Source organism: Rhinolophus ferrumequinum, chromosome 3, assembly GCF_004115265.2.
Source record: "Rhinolophus ferrumequinum isolate MPI-CBG mRhiFer1 chromosome 3, mRhiFer1_v1.p, whole genome shotgun sequence".
Taxonomy (NCBI): domain Eukaryota; kingdom Metazoa; phylum Chordata; class Mammalia; order Chiroptera; family Rhinolophidae; genus Rhinolophus; species Rhinolophus ferrumequinum.
In genome coordinates, this window is record NC_046286.1 from 60,749,805 (window position 1) to 60,768,823 (window position 19,019).

Sequence of the window (19,019 nt, forward strand, 5' to 3'; positions counted from 1 at the left end):
TGTTCTTGTTGAGTAGGGTTTGAAGAATAACAGAAGGGTAACAAGGTAGCACATTACCCTAAAAGTTTATATCACTCAAAATGATACTTAACTATCCCCAAATTTCTCAATATGTCAGGAAAAATTTCCTTGGAAAAAAGCCATCTTTTAGATTGGGTGTTTCTACTTCCCTCTCCCTACTGGGAGGAAAAACCAGGACTTGTGCTACTTTCCATTTCCTCCCATAGAAGCACACCCGTCTTAGGAGTATGAAGGACCTGTCCATATAAATAAATCTGATCAACAAATTTCACACTAATGGAGCAACAGTAAACCATTTTGGTGGCATACTAGGTATCTCAGCAATTGGGGAGTTTCTTGGAGATAAGAAATCTTCCCAGTTTCTTTAATTCACCACACCTGATTATATAATTCATCTGATTTTTTTTTCACTTTATAAATGCAATTTAAATTTTTTTTGCCATATTCATAGACCACTGCTTTAAGAATAAAGATTAAATGATTCGGGTTTAGAGAAACAAATTACTCTGCTAATCTTCAGGTGTTTGTCTTTTTTTTTTTTTACACTTATTTATTTATTTTATTAGTTTCAGGTGTACAAAACAATGTAATAGTTAGACATTTATCATTTATACCTCTCACAAAGTGATAATCCTCCCTCCCCCATTCTACCACTCTCTGACATCGTACATAGCTGTTACAATTCCACTGACTCTATTCCCTACACTGTACTCCACATCCTGTGACTATATATATATTAAATTATAATTGACATTCATTGTTATTCAGCTTCACCTTCAGGTGTACATGCAGGGGTCAGGCATCTACACCATCCATGAAGCGGTCTCCCTAATGAGACAAGTGTCCATCGGATACCCTACAAAATCTTCACAACATTATTGATTATATTCTGTGGGGAGCCATGATTTCTTGTTTATTCTGTAACCTTGAAGACTGGCTCAGTTTTAGCTCTTAAGGCGTTGTCTCTGCTTACACCTGAAGGGTGCTTGCAAGCTGCTAAGGAATGAGGTGGGAACGGCCAGTTCCCGGACACAGATCACTGATGATTATCAGGGTAATTGGTGGGCTTTGTCCTTGAGATAATGACTTTGGGAGAGTTTCAGTGAGTCTGTAGTTCATATGTAAAAGTTGCAAATTTTACTTTCAATGAGGAAATGCTCACTCGTGATTGTTAAGCTGCACGTACACAGGTGGTTTATATTGGTAAAGGAAAGTAAACTCCGCGCTTCAGGATCACTGAAGACCGGCCGCATCATCAATTGTGTGAGTGTCTCTTTTTCATTCCCACTCCCCTTGTCAGGAACTGTTCGACTCGTAAGGGCTGGTCCGCTACAATATTCCCCAAACTGACTTTCATATCCCCGTGGCCATCTTGTGGTTACCGCTTGTGCTTTCTAATCCCCTCACCTTCTCCTTCATCCCCACCCTCCTCCCATCTAGCAATCCTCAGTTTTTCCTCTATGTCACTGAGACTGTTTCTGATTAGTTCATTTGTTTATTCTTTTCTTTAGATTTTAGTGAGATCATATGGTATTTGTCTTTCTCCATCTGACTTATTTTACTTAACATAATGTTCTCTAGGTCCATCCACGTTAATCAAGAAGATACTATTTCTCAATTCCTTGTCACATGTACAATTTTAATATACAGATAAATAAAATTTTAAGTAGCAAGACAGAAGACGTTTAAAAATGGAAAAGTTTATTTTAATTGTGGGGGATTCTCTAAATGTCTCTTTGGAATAATTTTAAAGAGTAGGGGAGAAGCACTTAAAAGTGGTCTTTCAATAACAGATTTTAGAAAAGATGGTGGCAAATGTTCAGGATTCTCAAAAACCTCCTTCTCCAAAAACTAAGGTATGAACAACAACAACAAAAACAAAAAAGTAAAAACAGCAAAGATCAATCGATACTCAAAATAAGGAAGAGTCCTTATTCTTAGAATCTTGGAATGCAGTGGGAACAAGGCAAATACAATTTTTTTAGGGAAAACACAACTATGGAAGATAGTGACCATTTATCAAATGTTTAAAGACAAGATCAAAAGTAATTGCAAAGGAAAATACTCAAAGATATATTAAGAGACCGTCTTCCAGAATGAAGGAGCTCTCTGTGTCTTAAAATTTCTTTAAGAATGAATAACAATAAATCTTAATAAAAACAATACACTTAAAGGCAATAGAAAAACATCTATAAGGATTTAGGCAGAACAAATAGATTATTTACAATAGGAAAAATAAACAGACTAACTCTCTTCAGTACTATTAGCCAGAAGATAATGGGGTCACCACGACGGCCTTTTTCTCCAGTTAGTTATAGTTTCCACACTTAGTCTTGCCACAGGGCCTTTGCATGTGTGATTCCCTTTGCCTGGCATGCTCTTTCTTCCCCCTTTGGTTTATTCTCCTTATTCTTCATCAGTTAGCTCAAAGAAGCTTGATCTGATTCTCATTAGGGTTTCCTAAGCTGTGATACAAACTCACTGCATGTACAGCACCCCCCATGGAACCTGGACAAGGGAAGCAGATGGGAACAAGAAGATTATACCACCTGCTATGCCCCTGACCTCGGAGTTGACTGTCTTTTGCCAGCATCCATGACATTATGGCAGGCTAACTTGTTTGCTTGCAGAGGATAAAAATCTCAGACCTTTCACAGCTTTTCATATAAATTTAGTAAGTAGAAAGACTTATATGAAGAAAATAATATTTTAAAAAATTCTACTTATATGCTAACATAATACTGGAATAAATAGTATATTATTCTAGTATTGGGCTGATAGATATTTTTAAACATACTCTTACCTAAATTATTCTATAAAATAAATGCAATCTCATTAAAAATCCAAACTGACTTTAAAAAGGGCAAAACAAAAACCAGCAGAGGAGACTTGCCCTCCTGGTTTCTAAAATGTATTATAAAACTATAACAATAACAGCAGTACATTATAGGAATAAGGAATCAGATCAATGGAAAAGTTAGTACCAAAATTAAACATATATGTTTCCATTTGTTTAAAATTTAGCACTATTTTATATCAATGAGGAAAGCTCAATAAATGACTTGTGAACAACTGGCACTAGAAATAAATAAAATTTTAGCTATTCTTCAGCAAAATAAATTCGAGATATCCAAGATTAAAATATAATTTTTTTTTTAATTTTTAGAAAAAAATATTAAGAAGTACTGAAGACACTATAGGTCAACATATGTATACTCGTGGGAAGGGGATGGACTTTCTAAGTATGATGGAAAACTCAGGAAGTGGAAATGAAAAAATTGATAGACTACATAAAACTCAAATGCTTTCATTGCCAAAGTAAAATCATGAAAAAGTTTGAAAATAAATGAAAAGTTGAGGAATCTATTTGCTACACATGGACCAACTAATACAAAGAACTTCTCCTGATTATTAAAATAAAAATGAACACTGTAATAGAAAACATGAGCAAAGGACACAATTCACAAAAATTAAAAAGAGAGCGAGAGAAAGAGAAATAATTGGTCAATTGTCACAATAAAAGATTCTAAATTTTACTGGTAACCTCCCAAAAATGTTAATTAAGAAATCATTTGTCATTTATCAGACTGAAAAATGGGAATAAGTTTGACAATATTCTATGTTGGTGAGTGGGGAGAGGCATAGGCACTCCTTTTTATTGTTGGTAGGGGAGGAAATTGGCTAATCTTTTTGAAGGACAATTTGAAAATCGCTTAAAACTTTACACATGCACACTTCTTGATCCAGCTGTATTACTCCTAAGGATTTCTCCAAAGAAGACAATCTGAGAAGAACACAAAGATATATGGCCCAGGATATTCTTTTCACATTGTTTATAATAGTGAAATAGTGAAAGCAATTAAAATGTCTCTCAAAACAGCCTTAGTTTAATAAATTATTTCACATTCATAAAATGGAATATTTTGGAATTTTTAGTATATATAGCATGCATATATGAAGTGTGCAAAATAGTATACATAGTATGATTCTATTCATATATTTTTTACATATATTGATATAGAGGAATCTGCATATGTTTAGGCATAGAAAGAGGTCTGGGAAAGATAATCCACCAAAAGGCTGAGAGTGAGTGTCTCTGGGCATGCATTGAATATTGAAAGATGTGGTTTTTTTTTCTTCTTTGTACCATTTTGCATTGTTTGAATTTTTGTAATCATAGGTACAAAAAATAGTATAAAAAGAAAAATTAACAATCAGTAAATAATTCTCATTCTCTGGAAGTTTCTATTGGAAATTTGTGCTTCTTTAGATGGCCTTTAGTTTTCTTTTTTTCTAATAGTTTTGGCTGCTGAGCCACAAAACTTTACTGGCCATTACTTTATCATTCCAAACAAATTGTAACAAAAAGGCAAAAAAGACTTTATCACCAAATAGATCACAAAAGAGTGTTTCAGAGCTAAGACTAATGTCCATATACTGATGGTGAACAGGAGTGATTCTGTGGACCCCTGAGAGAACCAGCTTACCACCCACAGTCTCCTTGATGTCACCTCCCTCCAGGTCCTTCCATGGAGGAACCAGGTGACATCTGGGTTACTGCCCTTCCCTCAAAGATTTCCTCTCATCTCCAAAGACCTTCAAAGACCTTAAATGCTGTCCAAAGACAGCCTAGTCATAGACACATAATTTGATACAACCAAATATATGAATCATTTGAGAACTGGCAAACCCCTGAAGGTGTATATGATACTTCTGAATTTCTCTGCTTCCAATTGTGGACTTCAATGAATATGGACTGTCTTAGGTCAGAGCAGATTTGGAAGCCATCTTGGAACAAAGAGCTTTAGTAAACATCAAAAGATTCTGTCCCTAGAACAGCTGAATAATCACATCTCTGACTTTCCAAGTTTAATCTTTATGCAGTTGTCAAACCCTGGTTTGACATATCAAATCAAGTGCTTTGCTGCTTGTTTCCTAAGTTTCCCTATTATCAAAACAAGGCTTGTGTAGAAGTAGTACAGCTAAAACCAAGAGAAACTAAAATCTGGTCTATGAATTTAGGGATGACATTTTACCTATTAGTCCTGAAAATTTAATGCATGTAAATTAAGGTCCTGGCTAATGGTATTGCTTCAAGACAAAGAGCAAAGAATTACCAAATCCAAAAGCAACACCAATGCCATTGAGTCACCTAGGAGTTATCCTGAGGCATGTATTCACGTTTCCACTCATTCGTTTATTAATTCATCCACTGAGTGTCTGTTGAATATGTAGTGAGTGTCAAATATTGTGCTTAGGCACTTGGATTACAGATGAGAATAAATAACACATGTCTCCTAAGTTATTCACAGACTATACAAGAAGCAGGAAGGTAAAGAAGCCGTAATATATGAGATAGATGGTATAACAGAAGTTTCATATGAAATGCTATGAGAGCACCAAGGAGGAAAGAAATCAGTTCTCTTAGCAGATTTGGAAGGAGGAGAATGAAGACAGGAAAAGCATAAAGAGATGACATCAGAGGTAGGATTTTCCCAGGCAGAGCAGAGCAAGCTAAATACACAGAGCTGGCAATATAGAGCAGGCCCGTGCAGGGATGTTTGGTGGTACATGAAGAAGGGGTGGACCAGCCAGACTGGAAGCAGGATCAAGGCTTTCTGTTGTTTCTAAAAGCATTAACAAAAAATAATAATAATAATAATAAAATAAAAGCATTAACAGGTGGTAGTTACAAGGATCTCTATACTCCTGATGGACTCTAAATTATTTCTGTCTAACTGTATGGAATGGGTTCTGGCCCTTGGTGTAATGCTCTTTCTCACTGTATTTTCAAAAATACAACCAGAATCCTATTTTCCCTCATTCTTGGTCACCATGTTGAATTCACCATGTCTCCAGTGTCTCCAGTATCATTCTTTTATCAGCAGCTTTGTATGCATGCTAATATCCACACTCTACAGGCTGCTTAAGTCTGTTGTGAGGAGGCTTCCAGTGATAAGGCTGCACCTTGGCATCTGGTTAAAATTCAACCATTCTCCAAGGTGGCCCAAGCCACGTACTAATCTTTCGCTTCTCTCACACTCCTTCACCACCTATTGCTTGTACTGCCAGTTTCAGCAAGCATTGATTAAGTGATGGTTTATATCGTTTTCTCATTGTTTTGTGCACAAATGATTTCTGTACGTTCCTGGAGGCCAGGAGCCATATTTCATGTGTCACTCTGCTCTTCACAGCACCTGGTGCAATACTGCACCCACAGAGCGCACCTGGCACCTGTGGCAATACCATTCTCCATGGAGTCTACTCATCTCACCTAGACTAACGGCCCACAGCTAGGGTCAGAGGTGCACCTCCATATTTTTTAATTTTGGATATAAATAGCATATAATATATCAATATAATAGAACACTTTGATGGTCAATGAAACCTTCATACAATAAGAAGAAGAGGGACAGCAATATGATCTGTTAAATGGAGAAAAGGGATCTCCTTCCTACACATGTCCCCCCAGTTCTGCCACTGAAATTGGGCCAGTGGAAGCCAAAGCCAACACTCATGTATAGTCACTCTTAGGGCTCCCATTTTGCTCTCTGATATTCTTCTCCACTCTAAATAAAGCCAGGACTCCTTAGACATGCTAATTTGATATCTCAGGGAGAGAGAAAGGTCAGGATTAGATGGAAACATCTTATTGTTACCAGAACGACAATGATTTTAAGAATATTAGGGGTTGTGCTAAGAGGACAAAGGAGCAAGTTGTAGTAATTTATGAATCAATAATAATAACGACAACAATGGTAATAATAGTGAATTGAAATCATTGTTTCTGAGAAGCTATGAGTTCTTTATGAGACTCAGAAGACTATGATAAGGTGTATCAAACTCTAGTTGTGGTCATTTTAATACAAAAGAAGGGTGAATAGAATAAAATATCATTTATTTTTACTGATTTTAATAAGTATAAAAGAGCTTATCTATAGTTATTTTGTTTCATTAAGTATTGATATGCTCTTGTCTCTACCTGTTTAAATAGACAAGGGTGAGTACAAAGAAATTGTAAGTCAACTTGTCCTGGAAAAATAGGAACTGACCCAGGAACAAAAAAGTCCCCAGTTGTCACACATAGTAAGTGGGTTCAACAGAATGTTCAAAGGTGATGAGTCCATCAAACGTCTTTAGAGGAGTTGTAATGGGCAGACTTGTTCCCTCAGCACCTAGCAGATGAAGCCTCTAGACATGCCTAATAAGTGTATGGAGACTTCAAAACACAGGTGCCTCCTTCTTCACAGGTAGGACTCTCAACTCTTTTGTTGGGTAGGGTGCAGGGAGCTTACTTCTTCCGTATAACGGGTCATTTGCTATGAGAACAGATTCTAAATGCCTGTCAAATCCATTCGACCCTTAGCTGAACTTATAAAAGTCCCCCACTCCCCAGAACTGGAACCTTCCCTGCAAGGATGCAGCAGGGAAGGATGCACCCTAGTAAGGATGCAGCAGCTCAGGTGAGGGAGAGTCAAGACTCACATATTTAAGGGGAAGGAGGAAAGATACATAAAGCAAGAGCAGAGAATATGCATAGTGAAATGGGGGAAACACCTATTACAACCTGCAGGTTTTGGAAAAACTTAACGTTTGAAAGCATGAGAGACAGGCACACCACAGAGGTATGAATAATTCACTGGCTGGCAGCTACTCAGCTGTATCCTAAATCTTCCTATATTCTGGGACCAGCCAGTCCCCTCCGACAGCACAGGAAGAAGAGTGTTTCGAACTCCAGCACCACCCTCCGGGCCCACTGGCCTGGAGCTGCGCCTTGTAACATGATCCTCAGAGAGCAAGGGAAAGCCGGTGCCAGGCACAGGCCCCGGCTGCCACCTCCTTGTTTCAGCTGTCCACCCCTTCTCCTTAAATTGAGCCCCCCACGTTGACAGGCTTTTCCCTTCAGATGACGTCCTTTCAGAAGACAGGCTTTGTGGGCTGGTCCTGGGCCTGTCTCCCTCAGCTCCATTCCTTACCCCGCCCCTGCAGTTCTGTGCAGGAGAGGGGCTGCCCCCAAAGCTGATTCCCAAGGTTGCTGTGCCAGCTGGCTGCTGGCTGGGTTTCCCCAATAGGAGACACTTGTCTGAGTTTGGAGGGTAGGGTTGGAATGGGTGAAACCTCTCTCTTTGCTTTGCTAGGTCTCTGCCAGGAACTGCTCCTCTTCCGTGGCTCTGGCTCCAACCAGACAGACACACAGGGTCCCGCACTCTGCTGGGTGACCTGGCCCTGCCTTCTGCTGCACCACCTCCTCCCTCTGTCCCTGTAGCCTGGGGGGTTGCAACTGCAGGGACGGTGGCTAATTGTGCAGTCTCCTGTTTTGGCACTTTCATCACCCTATGATCATTTCCCTGCATTAAATACTCAGTGCCTTAAATATTAAAGAGACTTCCTAGTTACACCCCGACGGACATACATGGAAAAGGATGGCATCTGCCTGCCCTCCAGCCAGGTCAGTTACTGGTTGGGAAGAATGAGGACCTTGTAAGAAAACTTCCTTTGGAAATTTCTTATCTTTCCAGCTATCCTAAAGATGGAGTCTGTCTATCTGGGGACGTGCCTACATGCAAACCCATGAGTTGTGAGAAGGAACCTGGAGGAGGGAGGATTTTACTGTGGTCAGCAGAATAATGGCTAAGGAAAATGAGAGGGAATAATCTTCAAGATAAATGTTTAAATTTATATAGTAGCATGTATAGCATGCTATCATATGGTAGGTGAGAAAGATATACACTACAAATGTATACACACGTATGTATGCATATATGCTTGTATATACATAAATACCTCTGGAAGTGTTTAAAAATGGTAGCAATCTTCTCTTGGAAGTGGCAGGGCACTGAGGTCCTAGAGGCTGGAGAGAGAAAGGGACTTTTCTCTGCATGCTGTCTCCTACCTTTTGTATTTTGTGTGTATTCAAAATAAAAATAAAAAAATAAACGTAATCTACCACTTATCCTAGAGAAGGATAAGTGAGTGGCTCTGCCATCTGCAGCTATTGGGCAGCCTGGGCCAGCTGCACTAGCATGTGGGAAGTTGGATGGCCAGGTGCTCCAGAAGTTGCAAATCACCAGCCAATCCATGGGTGCTGCACTCTCATGTGCCAGGATAGTATGCATTTGCACTGACCAGGACACCTAAGAACACCAGTGACTAGACTGACCAGACCAGCAACCAATTCAATGGGTGTTCATAGCACATGAGGCATAGTATTAGGTGCTGGTGGAAATGACCCTGGGTTTAAGGGACTGGACTCCAGTCCTGGCTCTCCTCCTAAGCAGCTGAGAGATGGAGACAAGTCACTTAACCTCTCTGGGCCTCAAACCTCTCATCTATACAGGCTTAGATCTCTAAACTCCTGTCGAGCAAAGCTCCCAGATTCATAGGTAGAGAGAAAACAAGCCCTTGTTTGATTCAGACAGTTTCTTACTTACATAGACAGCAAAAGCAAGAAGAAACCGCCTCCACCCGTGCCCCTTGTCCCACAGGACAACACAGAAACAAAAGGGCCAGGTGACAGCAATACCAGAGGCATGGCCCCTGTGGCTGAGGAGCCATCATGCTGCAGTGAAGCTGTTCTAGAGTCTGCAGCTGGACCCTAAGGGAGAGCCAGGCAAAAGCCCCACAGCTCACCAGCACCCAGGAGGCAATGAGAAATGATCCTACAACCGCCTCCTGTGAAGACAGGGAGGCTAGTGCAAACGGCCTTCGGCAGCTCCTCACAGGCCTCCCAGGCTCTGATGCCCTGGGAGGATCACAGGGACTCTGCCCAGACTTAGATCAGCTGTGGCTAAGCCTTGCCTGCGTGGCCTGTGGGGAGACACGCAAGCTAGCCGGGGTACAAGGGCGGAGCCCGTCCCCTACAATCCTCTCCTGCCTTTCAGAAGCTAACTGCTTAGTAGGGGAGAAGATGTGATATGGCAGACAGGACGACAGTGCTGAGGCAACTACAATCACTAAGTGGAGGCCTAAAGAGCCCAGGACACAGAGAGAAGAGGTCCCGTGGAGCTGAGATTCTCGGGTGCCACAGGACAATGAAGGAAAAGCCAGCGCTTGGGGTCTGCCAGCTACTCTGCACCTCACCCTCACCAGGTCCTTGCCGCCGGGCACTCCCTGAGGAAGGCTTGCACCCTCCCTCTTTGCTACTGACCCCAGAGGACATCCAAACAAAAGGGGTCCTTTGTCAGGAACACCTGGGGTTATGACCCATTACCTATTCCTCATTCATTCCCGGAGGCTTGAACATCCTAATGAAACCGACCTGCCTCCAATGAATGGAAGGTAGAAGGAGAACTCCAGGTAAGTGAGAATCACAACAGGTCTCTTCAGAAGCTTCTAATCTGGTGCCTCACTCCGTTTTCTCTAAGGTGGAGTCAGAGAAGTGGCGTTACTTGATCTTTGCTCAGCTTTTCAGGAAAGCTCTATCCTCTCCCCAAAAGGCATCAGCTTCTGCCTGAAATGTGAGGCCTTTCCCCTTGGCTGGATGAGCATGAATCAATCACCTTCAAAGACTTGTGTTCCTCAAGGAGGTGGCTTTCCCGAGGCTCCTCTGCCACAGCCCTGCCAGGACAGAATGTGTATAATCTGCACCCTTCCCTGTGGCTGTGACTGGACAATTTCTATCCCCGTACCAACATGTCATTCTATTTATCTGTAACCTTATCTATCTCTCCCAATATTCGTGAGCTCCTTGAGGGGGGTGTTATTTCTTGACCAATGTATCCTGCTGCCTAATCTAGCTTCTGGCACATCTTAGGGACTTAACAAATGTTCGTTGAGTAATGATGTATGAATGAATGAATGAGCAGCCCAGCCCTTCGTGCAGGACTCCCCTCATTCCCCAGCACTGGGGCACGGGACCCAGCCCAGGGTACTTGCCACCACCAGCCTCAGAGCTCCATCCCATGATACCCACTTTCTACAAATAAGGCCACCCCAGCAGGACACAGTGCACTACATGCTGCCAAGATGGACCCTTACCTACTTCATCACTATTAATTTTACGACTCTGTGAGATAAGCACTATTGTCCTTGGATTTACAGATGCAGAGCTGAAGCCCACAGAGAGTGCGTGAGATCACTCATTAGTAGGCAGAACTCAGATTCTACCAAAGGGCTTTTTGTACAAATCCCTACAGCTGCCTCCCGGGGTCAGCCCCCGATAGCAGGCCGGGGAGCTGGCAGTGTTGCTGGTTAGAGGGACAGGAGGGAAACCTAACACTTCAAGCCACATCTCCCCAAGTCCCTATAGGCTGTAAAGAAATGGTACTGACACAGAGAAAGCTTAGGTGATATAAAGCAACCCAACCAACTCACTGAGCATGTGACAACCGGATGGATAGAAGAGCAGCACACTTATATAGTCAGTGCCTACAACATACAGCCTGATGCAAATATTTTTAAAAGGTTATGAAAGCGTATTGCAGGGAGCAGTGAGGCAATGCTTGCTGGAAGACACTTGTCTCTGCTAGGCGGCGGAGTCAGAGACTCTCTGTCACTCAGTCTCGAAACTCGCATTCAACCCTTTAAGGAAAGGCACTCTTTAGGGCAGCTACAAAGCTACAACTATTTCTTTTTTTGCAAGCCACTATTTCCTGTTTTGTTCTCTATTTATACTTTACATTTAGTTTTGAGAAAGCACTGGTGGTTTGGTGTTTTGGTTGTTTCTGGTTCAATCTTTAACTACAAAGAAACTTTCTTTTCAAGATGATTTTTTTTGTAATATAAACCAACTGTACACCAAGATTCCTTTACAATACTTTAGTAACAAAAATTATTAAAGTTTTAACATTAAAACGAGATTCAAATAACACAAATCACAACTCTGTACATCAAGACCTCACGTGGGCCAAATCCATTCACCAGTCTGGGGGATTTGTGGAATTCCTCAAGGATTTTACACAGGGCTTCTTTAGTTTCCAACACAAACATTTTCACCCAAGTGTTCAGGCACATAGTTATTCAGACTGAAGTAGAGAAATGTGTAATTGTGGATATCTTCACCGTGATAACTCTTGGCAAAATACTGAAGTATCTCAGGCACTCTGCTGGTGCTATGGAATGAGATGTAACAACGCAACATTTGCCCTCGAAGAACTCACTGTCTGAGAAAGATATACCACCTTGGACCAGTCAGCGGAAAACAAATATGAAAACAACCCAAGAACCAAGGCCCGCACATCTTGTGCAAGTCAAGGAGAGATGCATTTTAGAAGTGAAAGTCAAGAGCAAGTGCATGGTTATCTTGAAACTGATTTTGTTTCTCTGTGCTTGGTAGCTGATATCTTCATCAGTAGACAAGGACCATGTTTCTGTGGCAGAGGGGCCCGGGGGAAGAAAAGGTGGGCAGGGACCAGCAAGCAGGAGTCAGGAGAGCTGGCTTTACTCGCCGTGAGAAGGACAGCAGCAGTGTGACTCTTGGGCATCAGTGTCCTGACCTGTCACATGGAGACACCAGTACTTGCCAGGGTCATGTCACCAGGCTGCCTTGAGTATCCGATGAAAAAATGACCATGAGAGCTCATCGTAATCTGTAAAGCCCCGTGCGACATAAATTACTGCCGTCCCCAAACAAATGATTCTTATCTTTTGTTCCTTCTGCAAAGAACAGAGTCGATAGGAACTCTATATCCCAACCAATCTGTTTGCAGGGCCCCCAGAGACAACACACAACAGCATTTATTTTTATTTACCAAGCTACAGAAATACACCCAGCTGCATCCAGAGAATGCCACGCTCCTAATCCCTTCCTGAAGAGCATCGCAGCAGTCCTGGCTCCTGGCTAGATTATACCCACCTCCCGGGGGGAAGCTGCTGCCTACACGCTGGCATCGGGAGGTGTCAGAGCTCTCTAGAAAGCTGTGCGGCTGGGAGGAAAGGCGGGATGTGTGGTCCTGGTACTGCCACCATCCATCATCTGTACACGCTGTCACTGCACACTGGTTCACTCCTCCCCATTCCTTATTTCACAAAGAACAACCCCAGTTGTCTTCAAATATTAGGAATACAAACTATCACTGAGTCTGGGAATAGAGTGGGTGAAGGGAAGGAGGAGCCGGAACAGGGAGTACAAGAAAACTTTCCCTCATGTTTGTTTTTCTAACTTAAAGGAAGGAAAACCAAATACAGTCCTAATTTACTTCTCATCACGGAGGGTCACGAAGGCTTCTCACTGGTCCTCTTAGGTGCACTCACAGCATCAGCCTACCAGGGACGTGGGGGGCAGGTCACCCCTTCTCTGACTGGTGATCCCGATGGTCACCCTTACACAGCCTGGTGACCCCACAGGCTTCAAAATACTACAAGGCCAGAGCCAAAAAGGAAATTCTCAGCTTTAAAACGGAAGCACTGGCCAGCAACACACTTTTCTCCCCTATTCATCCCTTCAACCATCCCATAAATATCTTCTGGGCACCTACTGGAAACATGAAGATGAATCCAGCCACTCTCAGAAGAGGGGAAGACAAGCAGAGCACCTACAGGTCATCACGTCTCCTTGAGTCTCAGGCCGCATCACACACACGTGTCCCCCTCCAGTGGAGTCTCACCGGCATGTTGCACAGCTGAATTCTCCATGCCGGTGTTGTCAGCACACAGCTTCTCAGTCTCAGTCTCCCAAGATAGTTCTGAGCTTGGTGACACTCTCAAGTCACCTGAGAAGAAGAAGCAGTCACAGCACACGCTCAGTCCAACAAGGACGGCTGGCCAATAACCACAAAGACCGCGCCTCTGTGGACCAGGCCTGCCAGCCCACAGCAGCACCGCCAAGTTTATCTTCGGGTCTTCCCTGGACAACCTCTTCTCCCCTCGATCACCCCACCTTTGAGGCAGGATTCCCAAGCCCTCCAGCCCTCATCAGCGACTTCCCTCACCCTTGTGTCCTCTTGTTTCAGGAGTGGTCCCTAGTAGACACAGTTATACACGGAGCCCAGCTCACAGGACCAACAAGACAACAAATAGCGGATGAATAAATAAATGAACTAATGAAGCAGGTAGACATGCATACGTTACTTTGTTAAATTCTCATTACAAACCTCCAAGGCAAGTATTATCATGTACCCCCATTATACAGATGAGGAGTCTGTCAAATCTACACAAACGACGGCTCAGAAAGGCTCCCTGCCTTGCCAGAGGTTGCACAGCTAATGTCCAGCCCAGCCTTTCTCCACTAGCACCTGGTTAACAGAATGTTACCTACGGTGTCACCTCCCAGGGAAGAGGTTGCATTTTAAAAGCTGACTCCTCAAGACCAAAATGTCTAGGAGCCTCATGTGCAGCCTGAGTCAAGTTTTTGATGTTTTTACCACCTCAGTGTCTGGGCTGGGTAAAAGCTTATGTGACTCCCCACGGCTCACATACAGTGAATCCTCAGCAAATATGATTTGATTGACTCATAAAAAGGGAGGTAGGGAGAGGAACAATGCAATGATACAATCATGAGCTTCCAGTTCTCGATGGCTAAAGGAAAGGTCAAAAAAGGCAAAAACAATGACTCTTGTCTTGCTCCCTCTCCAGTGGGTTAGCAGTCAGCCAGCAGGAGCTTCCCGGATAATTTTCCAGATCTTCTCCCTTCTTAAAGTTCTCCCGAGGCTGTGTAACAGCAGTTAAATCAATTCTTAATTAGCTTTCAAAGTTTACATTTTAAAAATCGATAGCTGTATGAATATTTATTGAATACGTACTAAGTGCAAAGAATTCGCGCCAAGCCCTGGAGATACAAAGGGGCGTGGGGACAAGCACAGAGAGAAAAGTACCTGCAGCTGGCAGGCATGCCTGGTCGAGGACAAGCCTGGCATCCTTCCGGTAGGAGCCAGGAAGAACAGCAGTCTCAGCAATGGTCAAAGCGCAGAAGGAGCCGCGGGTCACAAAGAATCCTAAAGAGGACAGGGATGCGTTGTTGGGTGAATTTTGACTTTTCAGATCAAGGACAGAATTAGCCTACTGCTTGTGGGGCATTCGCCAGGGACAGAGAGCTCCCAGAACGGCCCAGGGACTCTTTGTTTCTGTCTGGTACATAAAGCGGGAGGATCGGCAGAACCCCTGATGAGAGCGGGTGGGTGCCCGAGGGAGGACGGGTGGCCCGGTGTTGACAGCTGCTCATCACTTCCGTGAGCTCAGACTTCTCCGGGCTCAGACAAAACCCTCCTGCAGCGCAGCAGGAGTTTACGGATAGGATTTCAGACATTTCTGAGAAATTATGGAAAGGAGAGAAGTGCTAGAAGCCGCAGAGGGGCATATTTTACCCCAATTTTCAAAACAGGTTGGACTCTGAACAGGAATGATCAGCTACGAAACTAATAGTTAAACAAATTGGTAAGCTCTTGTAAAAGAATGTGGTACTCTCTGATATTGGAACATTGGCTCCCAGGAGCAGATTTCCGTCAAGTTTAAGGCTTAACCCAACCAAAGTTACTGGTGGGTGAGGTGGGCCAATGGGAATTAGGCTGGAAATCAGAGGAATGCTATAACCATGGCCTGTCAAACTACTGCAAAGCGTTTGACAAAATTTCCCAAGATTATTTCATGGATCGGATAGTCAATGTGAGCAGAAGGATATTACTTCGGGATAGAATCCTGACTCATGAGATATCACCCCAGACTCCAATTTTCATGACTAATGGCAATGCTGATCTACAGGCTTTCTCGCGTGGCATGCCACACGTCCCTAGTGTCCCTTATATTTTCCCTCGTGACATATATGGAGATTTGGAAGGCAGGCCTGTCAAATAAGCAGACGACACAAGTCTGGGAGACAGAGTGCATGCTGCAGATTACAGAATTAAAATTCAAACATTTTCAGCTGGATGGACCAAACCCAACAAATGAAAGCTTAAAAAGATAGAATAGCTAAAATATCATTCACAGATATCCAGGAGAGACTTGACAGGAAAGGCTTCCTGGGTGCAAAAGATCTAGGAATTTTAGTTAATGTCAAGTCTTCTTTAGACCACGGTGTGGGCCATGTTATGAAAAAGCTCATGGGAATACAGATTGTATAGCATCTCACTCAAGGGGAACAATGCCCCATTGTTCTCAGAACATCTGGAGTTTTACCCTTGTTTCTGGGGGCAAGAATTAAAGTAAATATTGAATCCAAAAGGAGGGGAGAAAGGCATATGGAAACTTTCCTTTATGGAACAGTTGAAATAACGGAGGCCCGTTAGCCTGGAGAAAGGATTACATGGCATCACAAGACAAGGCCAGGATGTAGTAGGCGGCCTCCAAGATGGTTCCCAGTGACCCCCGTCTCCTGTGTATACACTCTCACACTGCATCAAGAATTTAAATTGCATTATTAACTAAGACGTCTCTTATCTAAGATCCAGTCTAACTAACAGCGGGAAAGCAATAGTTAATGTGCTTCCTTACATGAGCAACTAGAGCTGAATGGGATACTACGTATTACAGCCAGTAGTTATTTATTCCACAGGACAGGAAGCTCCTGCATGCACAGTAACTGGGAAACATACGAGACAAACAAACAACACAAGCTGAACAACTGCAGGACAGGACATTTGGGCTTCTCCTCCTTGCTTCCAGGATGGTGTCTTTCTCACTATGAATCAGATGGGATTGCATTCTTTCTGCTTTCATCTCTTCTGTCACTTCTTTGCAGGATGAGTTGCACCTTTCCATCTGGGGCAAATCTCAAATTCTAAGAAGCCCAATTAAGTAAGGACGTTCGAGAGCCTATTAAAATACTACAGTCAGTAGAGGAAAAGAAAAATATTTTATCCTTCCCAAACATCAATCTCTTTTACTATGGTCTTATTATCAGTCTCTTGTTATATTTCACAATAGATTTCCAAAAAGTATCTTTGCTGTGAGACCTGAGGGACAGAGGTAATCCATTAAGGTGAAACCAAAGATGTCATCATAGCAGAGTGACTAGCACACAGAAGGTGCTCAGTGAATGCTTATCGAATTGGTTTGCACTGGATTGGATCGAATTGAATCGATTTATATTGAAACGCTCACGAGGAGGCATTTAATAAACCTTCATCTAATTGAACTGAACAGGCAAAATAAATCAAGGTACATCCAAATCCTGGAATATGTTGCAGTCTTTAGAAAGACTAATTCTCTGCTCCCAGAGCAGCCCAGAAGAGCACAACCAGGCTTCTTTGTATGCTCACAGAGAAGCGTCTCCAGGATTTATTGTTCCATTAGGAAGCAACAAGAAGTAGCCAAAGAGTAGGTACGCTTATCTCATTGTATGTCATCCAAAGGTATACAAGAAAAGGCATACATTTTTTAAAGCACATTATGTTTAGCGTATTGATTAAAATCTACTTGAGTACCCCAAACAGATGGTTGAATACTTAAAACTTTATTCTTTTACAACCTAGTGGAGTAGCGTATTAGTTTCCTAGTGCTGTCATAATTAATTGCCACAAATTGGTGGCTTAGAACCACAGAAATTTATCTCTCACAGTTCAGGAGGCCAGATGTCTGAAATTAAGGAGTCAGCACGGTTGGTTCCTTCTTGGGGCCCTGAGGGAGAATCTGAGAATCTGTTTCATGCCTCTTTCTAGCTTCTGGTGGTTGCCATAATCCTTGACACTCCTTCGCCAGCCGCTACATCACTCTAATCTCTTCCTCCGTTGTCACATGGCCTTCATCACTCTCTGTGATCTCTGTATCTCCACATGGCCTTCTTATAATGACACTAGTCATTGGATTGATGACCGACCTAATCCAGTATAACGTCATCTTAACTACTTACATCTGTAAAGATCCTATTTCTAAATCAGGTCACATTCTGAGGTTCTGATGGACACGAGTTTTGGGAGGACACTATTCAACCCAGTACCAGGAGTATGTATCAATCTTTCAGTTGGGGAAAATACTGCCTTTTATCTTACCAGCTATGGTGGTGTGTTAACTCGAATATGAATTTCTATAGAAGTCTTTTGCTACAATTTAAGGCATTTTTATTCCTACAACCTCTGGGAATATGAAGAAAATCTGAAAGCCCTTCTTGTAATATTTCCATAATTTTTTTAGCCTCGGGCAAATTTGTGCAAGTGAAGTCTTCCATTTAAATATATATATTTTCCAAATAAAACAATTTAAATTGAGTATAATGTACATACAGTGAAATGAATAGATCTTAAAAGCACAGTTTAATGAGTTTTGACAAATGTAGACACCAGTGTAACTCATACTCCAATCAAAATATAGAACATTTTCATCCTCTTATAAAGTTCCTTTATGCCTCTTTCAGATCAACCCCACTCTCCAAAAGCAACCACTATTCTGATTTCTATCCGCACAGATTAGTTTTGTCTGTTCTTGCACTTCATATAAATGGCATCGTATGATATGTACTCTGTGCATCTGGCTTCCTTAGCTAATAAACATATTTTTGCATATATCAGGAGCTCATTTCTTTTTGTTGCGGAGTTGCATCCCAGTGTCTGACTATGCCACAATCTGTTAATCTCCTCACCTATTGATCCACATTTGGATTGCTTCCGGTTTTAAGATATTTTGAATCAATCTGCTAGAAACATTCATGTACAAGTTTTCTTATGGACATATGTTTTCATTTTCTTGGGTGAATGCCCAGCAGTAGAATTGCTGGGTCATAGGGTAGATTATGTTTAACTTTCTAAGGAACTGCCAAACAATTTCCCGGTGGTGGCACCGTCTTCACCGACCGGCAGTGTGAAAGGGCCAGGATTCCTGTCAGTATTGCTGCTGTCAGTCTAGTGGGTGGAATTTAATCTGTATTTTCTAGATACATAGAGATGTTGATGAGCACCTTTTTGTATCTATATTGGCCATTTGTATAACTTCTGTTTAAAATTGTACTCCAGGAATCGTGCAAAGAAACATAGTGGAGAATGGAACATGATTTTTTTTGCTTAGTTTTGTTTATTTCCCAGAGTTGCCAGCCCTTTCCTGTCAGGTGGTTAGTCAAGTTTACCTAGTATTGAATTGAGCTGGTAGCTTGACTCAAATTGAGTTTACCTGGGATTTACCCAACTCCCAACCAG

The 19,019-nt window shown here is 42.3% G+C and overlaps 1 protein-coding gene across 7 annotated transcripts in view; it reads right to left on the bottom strand.

The window, feature by feature from the left end:
• SCML4 (Scm polycomb group protein like 4) overlaps positions 1-19,019 on the bottom strand; it is a 122,111-nt gene that overhangs the window by 82,651 nt on the left and 20,441 nt on the right. The window contains exon 2 of one of the 7 annotated variants that reach the window (XM_033102760.1): positions 14,772-14,891. The exons of the other annotated variants lie outside the window; for them this stretch is intronic. The gene's annotated coding sequence lies outside the window, so the exon portion shown is untranslated. The remainder of the gene's footprint in view (positions 1-14,771; positions 14,892-19,019) is intronic. 7 annotated transcript variants of the gene reach the window in all.